The sequence below is a fragment of the Penaeus monodon genome, chromosome 18 (genome assembly GCF_015228065.2).
Source record: "Penaeus monodon isolate SGIC_2016 chromosome 18, NSTDA_Pmon_1, whole genome shotgun sequence".
Lineage (NCBI taxonomy): Eukaryota > Metazoa > Arthropoda > Malacostraca > Decapoda > Penaeidae > Penaeus > Penaeus monodon.
The window spans coordinates 28,661,389-28,668,605 of NC_051403.1; the positions used below are offsets into that span (position 1 = coordinate 28,661,389).

A 7,217-nucleotide genomic window follows, 5' to 3' on the forward strand; every position below is an offset into this window, starting at 1 on the left:
TTGAAAGTTGAAACAGGTTCTAATACAAAATAAGGAGTAACTGATAACAATAGTTCTAATTAGTATAATAGTTGTAGTGGTAGTTTAAAATGATTATCAGATATGATTACAAAACCTGCCAATTCTAAAATAGATTATATTTATTATTACTACGAGGTCCTTAAGAACAAAATTAATCCTGCTTCGGGGGGAGACGACCCAGTGTTGTTTCATAACGGTTCATATGAAAACACGTATCAGTTAATAACGATGATAATGGTAGTTTAAAAATTATTATCTTATATAATTACAAAGCTTCCCAATTCCAAAACAGATAATAATATTTGTCATTGACACGGGATCTTCAGAGTAGAATGAGTCCCCAAGGAACAACAGTGAAGCTAACTGCTACGAAAACATATGTAAGGAGTTTTCATATTGATAACACCGGTCATAGCAAGGTAATAATAACAATCTGCCCCATTTCACATATATCCAACGGACTGATAAGTGAGTATAATAACAGAGAACAGATATTGATGCGAAGGAAAAACATCAAGAAAGTCGGGATGCACGGTAAAATAGGAACCATATCCTCAGAATGAGCAGTTGTATTTCATAACAACGGATTCTGTTAAAAATGCGAACAAATATAATTAAGAATGACGGCTGAAGGAAAAAGAATCAGAGATTAGTACGACTTTCATAACAATAATATTATTTATGAAGACACACGTGTTTATACACCCACGCGTTCAGTGCTACGAGAACTTTTTTCTTTTTCCTGAAAAATATCCCGGAACTTGAAAGTTTGAAGCGATCGAAACTGCCGCGGGAGCGAACGCCTACCCTTGAGGCAACTGAAGGCCAGAGGTGCGGCAGAGGAGGCTCAGCAGGACGGCTTCGCAAGCACAGCAGTAATGACTTGCGGGCACTGCAACTTTATTGTATTTCCTTAGCAATATGAAAAACGCACATTGAAAAAGATAAGCGTCGTTTGTGAGTTCAGGTTTGGGTAAAAGGATTATCAATGTCATTTGCTACGTCATGACAAGCGTGACTTATTCTTGAAATCTGTCGCACCGCTTGGAAGGCGCCCCCAAGCGATGTCAGCTTGCGTGCAGTTTTCTATTTTATACATTAACGTTAACCAAAATCAGTTTAACAAGATCATCTGTTATATTTGTTTTGGAAAAAAAATATTGCCTTTCTTATGACTCTGACGATGTTTTGCGTTACTATTACACACTCCTCTGTTTTCTGTTTTTGATTGACATTTGCATATATTAACTGTGTATAACATTTTCACAACAGTTCATTTTACCATTTTGAAAGTTTGAATATTCGCATCTAGAAGGAAACTATAATGATAAAAAGATTATTGATTTTTTCACCGAGAACTCGCGATCACTTGTGCTTATGTTTTGTGTTTACTGATAATGAAGGTAATCATATGAAGGGAAGATATGTCGGGGTAATCCTCTGTCAACATCTCTTTTCTCAAATATAATTTAGCTTAACGATACCTTATGCACGAGGACTATTTCGGGGATGGGTTTCAGTTACGTTAATCGTTACGAAAACGAACTTTTTAAAAACAGGAAATATAAAAATTTGTATCAGTTTTATCGAGGCGCAAATTGTAATCTATCTAAAATATAGAGGAGGATTTTATAATAGCTGAGTCTCACAATAACGAAATTAACCATTGCGAAGACAGCATAACTGATAAAAATATCCATACTGGCGATGCTACCATAAGTATATATATATATATATATATATATATATATATATATATATATATATATATATATATATATATATATAAAGAATCCACATATGACGAATTAGCTAATTAGCATACGACTTAGCTCTGCAGTGGTTTGCCAAGATAAAATACGATTTTTTTAATCATTTGCATAGTAAAGCGAGACATTTCAAGACAAATAAAAAGTACATTATTCTTGTTTACTGTAAGATCATCAATTACTTTTTGCAGGAAAATAACAAGATAATTAAAACGTCTCACGGCCAGGTAGAATTAGTTACAAAGAAAACATTACATAATAGAACATTCCTATTTTTTTCCATATGACCTGAGGAGAAAGGGGGGAAATGTACTAGTTATGGAAAACAGTGAAGAAAACTCTTATAGGGAATATAATCTTTACAGACACACTGATATAAAAGAATGTTAATATCTCACCATCACACTCTGAAGAAATTCGCTGATGGTAAAAACAAAGAAAAGCATTATACCGCTTAATTTTAAACCAGCCATTTGGACTTCACGTCGATTGATTAACTCTCATGGTGATATTAAGCATAAAAGAAACCCCAAGTTAAACATAATAATGAAAAACAATACTTAAATTACGAAGCAACAGTAAGTACATCTTATGGGTAGAAATCACGGTTAAAATTATATTAAAATGAAATATCCTTCGTTAATGAATATAACATATAATTAAGTTGTACGATGTTTCTTACACAAAGAATTCAAAGTAGTCCAGATCCATAACGATGAAATTCAAGGTTAGGAAGTTGAGTTCTTCAAATATTCTAAAGGGTAACCGTAGTAACAAAAATGATTACTTAAATAACAAGAACAGCTTATTTACTGCATCATAATCAAGAGCAATATTGGACACTGAAAAAATGTAACGAGTCTCGCAGCAAGGCAGACAAAAACATTAAAGTAACTCGTATATAACGATGAGGTTAAACATAACAAAGACAGGTTATAAAAGTTTTCGCAAATGCAAATAATTGGATATCAAAGTAATTGTGTTTCATTGTGTATAAATGAATATTGATGAGTAATAGACCTAATAAATATGAAGTCTTTTGAGGGAATCGACGGATACAACAGATAATTAAAATGAAGATAATAATGATGATGATGATGATGATAACAATAACAATAATGATAGTAGTAGTAGTAATAATAATAATAATAACAATAATAATAATAATAATAATAATAATAATAATAATAACAACAACAACATTAATATAGAATATGCGTATTTATAGAAATCATGATTATAATTGGTCATTTGTATTTTAATAGATAATAGACTGGAATGAGAATATAGAGTTGAGCATATTTTTTAAGACCAAAGTGAGTTTTACCCCAAATGGAAATATTCATGCTACTAGCAGACGGCACTAGCCGTGGTAACACAATAGCAATAATAACAATATGAATAATAATGTAGATGATGCTGGCGATGGTGGTGTGGAGGCAAAGGATATTTGTGATAACAATTATCAAGTATATATAATTACTACTATCATCATTATTGAAATAACAAATTAACCGATAGGCTTTTGGAAAACAGTCAACATAACAAGTGCATCAACATAAAGAAAACAAAAGGAACATCGAAATCCAATTAAACACTTTCAGCTGACACAGTGAAATCAGATGCCTCGCACATCAACCTTATTTTCACAATCGAAAATTTCTCATCTTGACAACCATAGTGAAAATCCACGTCTTAAATTTTGCCATTCCACGGAAGAAAAGGAGAGAATGAAAGTTAACAATTTACCAAAGTGATTGCACAAAGAAGTCCAAATGACTATCATTCTTCACACTCATCCTTCCCCCGCCATCGCCCGCTCTTGTCCCGGGCTCCCGTCTACACCTCAGATCTAAAAAAAAAAAAAAAGAGAAAGCTAATCGTTATCGGAGTGTGCAGTCATTTTTTCCTAAGTTAGAACATGTGTATTTACTGATATGTATTGACTATAAAGATTTAAAAACTGGTTAACTGCAGGAGGACCCACCTTTCTGTCAGCAGAGGCAGCGCGAGAGTGAGCCCACGAGAGCCGCGCAGCAACACCTCATATCAGCAGTCAAATGAGACTTTGTATTTCTTTTCTTTCTTTTCTTCTCTTTGCCGTTTGATAGATTTCCTATGTGTTTAAGAAAAATGTTATGTGTTTAAGAAAATGTTTAGTATGTGAAAGGTCAAGTTCCTTGGAGAAAAGGAGAAATTATTTGATTTATTTATTGAATGCAGTACCCAACTGTTAAGAGGTCACAGTCAAATGAGATTCTGTTGAACTTAATTTTATTATTCTTTTTTATCAGTCTGATACAGTTTCTTGTATGAATAAGCTACAGTAACATCAAACGTTTCCATATTATATTAACTGGAATGAATTCAAGAACAAAAAAATTAAACTAATGTAAACCTACGAATGTTACGTAATACCTACTGATATGGATATGAAATCAAATGAGCAACAAAACTTCGGGCCAGATCTGCTCATACATTTTTATTTATTTTCCAAAACAAGACTGAGTTACAACCAGCGAAATATAATATCGACCGTACACGTAAATACTAATATTGAATACACGCAAAATTAATACGAACATTTTACCTTAGAATATATTCTCCATAACTGATAACGGTTCCTTATCAGTCGACGAGGTGATAAGAAAGGCAGAACTCTCCGTCATTTTTCTTTCAGACACCATGGCACTATCTCCCATGTATATTTCTTTCTTAGATATGTATAATTTTTCCTGGTTCTACCTATCTGAATTATCACAATTTTGATTTTTTGTATTTCATTTTATTTATTTATTTTTTTTATTTTATAATATATATATATATATTTTTTTTTTTTTTTTTTGGGGGGGGGCGCAGCAGTAGAATTAATACTAGTAGTATTTGTCTTTGCTTCTGTGACTTTTAGCATCGATATCACGACCGCCAATATCAAAAATAGTAATGACAATATTAGGTAAGTGATTCAAGATTGTGACTCATGAAAGAAACAATTGGAAACAATAGGTGTAGCTTATAAGTACTGTCCATCAGCCTCGCTCGTTTTTGAATTGCGAGTGCAGTGCAGTGTTACTAACAGGAATTTTTATACAATATATACATGAATTTATATGTATATACATATACACATATCTGTCTATGTATATCTATATCTATCTCTCCATATCTATATTTATATATATCTATATCTATCTATATCTGTATCTATCTATATGTCTATATTACATGTATATATATATATATATATATATATATATATATATATATATATATATATTTATATATATATATATATATATATATATATATGTGTGTGTGTGTGTGTGTTGTGTGTGTGTGTGTGTGTGTGTGTGGTGTGTGTGTGTGTGTATATATATATATATATATATATATATTATATATATATATATATATATATATATATATGATGGCCGCGTGCCGAATGGTTAGAGCGTCGGACTCAAGACTGTCACGACGGCAATCTGAGTTCGAGGGTTCGATTCACCGGCCGGCAATCTGAGTTCGAGGGTTCGAGTCACCGGCCGGCAATCTGAGTTAGAGGGTTCGAGTCACCGGCCGGCGCGTTGTTTCCCTTGGGCAAGGAACTTCACCTCGATTGCCTGCCTAGCCACTGGGTGGCCAAGCCAGCCCAAGTCAGTGCTGGTCCCAAGCCCGGATAAATAGAGAGAATGATTATCTAAAAGGTACCACCGGCACTCTCCGTGGAAAGAAACTGGGGACCCTACCACGTACTCACTCCAAGAGCATCACATGAAAACTACAATTAAGTATCATGCTGTGACCACGGCGGCTCAGACATGAACCTACCGTTAAAAGAAAGAAGATATATATATATATATATATATATATATATATATATATATATATATATATATATATATGTATATATATATGTATATATATATACATATATATATATATGTGTGTGTGTGTGTGTGTGTGTGTGGAGAGAGAGAGAGAGAGGGGGTGTGAGTGTGTGTGTGTGTGTGTGTGTGTGTGTGTGTGTATGTGTTTGTGTGTTTGTGTTTGTGTGTGTGTGTGTGTGTACGTGTGTGTGTGTGTGTGTGTGTGTGTGCATGATGTTGAATAAGCGTATTTTGACTTGTCATGATATATTCACGTCCTGCAGTAGAGGTACATGGCACGCTTATCTTTGGCTACCTGACTTCTGCTTTATGGCTGCTCACTTCTGCTGTTGATTCATCTTCCCATTTCAACATATTCTGTTTTGTTGTCAAAGAGCTGCAGTCCATGCTATTGAGTGTGTATCCCAGTTGTCCATGACAATCTTGTAAATGTTCCTTGGACTGTGCAGTCTGTGCAATGTCGCTTGCAAATGCAAATCAGTGGGCTTCGCTGGGGTTATGACTTATTTCTGACACCACTTTGCCCATGAAGATAATAAACAGAAATGGGCAGGAACACTTCCCTGAATTGCTCCCGCGGTCGTCTGGAAACTAGATACGGTTCCTGTCACATCATAATCAATATTGGACATTGAAAAAATGTAATGAGTCTTGCAGCACTGGTTTCATGAACTTATATATTTTCCATTGCAAGTAAGAGATCTCGGATAATGTCCTGGTAATACGGTCCATAGCTTGGTTCTAGGGATTCTATCAAATGCTCTTTCTTGGTCGAGAAAGCATTATTTTCTGCAAGTATGTGTTCCAACTCGACCCTTAGCCTGCATAAGGGAATTTTATCATAAAGGTTCCCGGCATGGATCATTTAGGCTATTCTTCGGTAGTTTTGCATATCTGTGGGTCTCTTTTGGTTTTATAGATCTGGAAGATGGTTAACTTTCCTAGTTTTAGAGCACAGTGTATGTGTGGTATGCTAAAGTAAACACTGTAAAAAGGCTATAAGTACTAATTTGCCATCTGCTCTAAGAGTTTCACTGTGGGCGTTGTAGAAACCCTTGCTTTCAGTATTATAAATTACTGTTCCGATATATGGGGTTCAACCAACTAAAATTATTAAAAGTTCAACAAAAATCACAATATGTTACACGTACACTCAATCATGTATAGAATACAGAGTAGCCATCCTCATTGGTCAGTGTCTCTACAAACAATAGGTAACAAAGCAGATGTTCAAAAAAGACATGTTAACTCTGCACGATAAAAGATCACATATGCAAACAAGACAGATGCAAATCCAAGGACCCGAAATCTGGAACCACTTACCACAAACTATTAAAAACATATCACTTGAATGCATTCAAAATTAGATTAAAGGAGCATTTTTAATTGTCAGTGACATCAGGCTTTCTCAATGCAAAGCCAAACAATGTACCTTGATTCCTAATGATGTGAGCATCTTATTTTATAACTGTACTATTCATATACTGATACTGTTTCTGCTAATCTTAAATCATTTTTCCCTGTAACGATCTATATAAAA

The 7,217-nt window shown here is 34.1% G+C and overlaps 1 long non-coding RNA gene across 1 annotated transcript; it reads right to left on the minus strand.

Annotated features, from left to right (window-relative positions):
- Nucleotides 1-2,429: 2,429 nt before the first annotated feature.
- LOC119584380 lies at nt 2,430-3,993 on the minus strand. The gene is made up of 2 exons (XR_005229806.1): nt 3,778-3,993; nt 2,430-3,642 (listed from the first exon to the last, which is right to left on the minus strand). It is a non-coding gene; the product is annotated as an uncharacterized LOC119584380 (long non-coding RNA).
- Nucleotides 3,994-7,217: the final 3,224 nt, after the last annotated feature.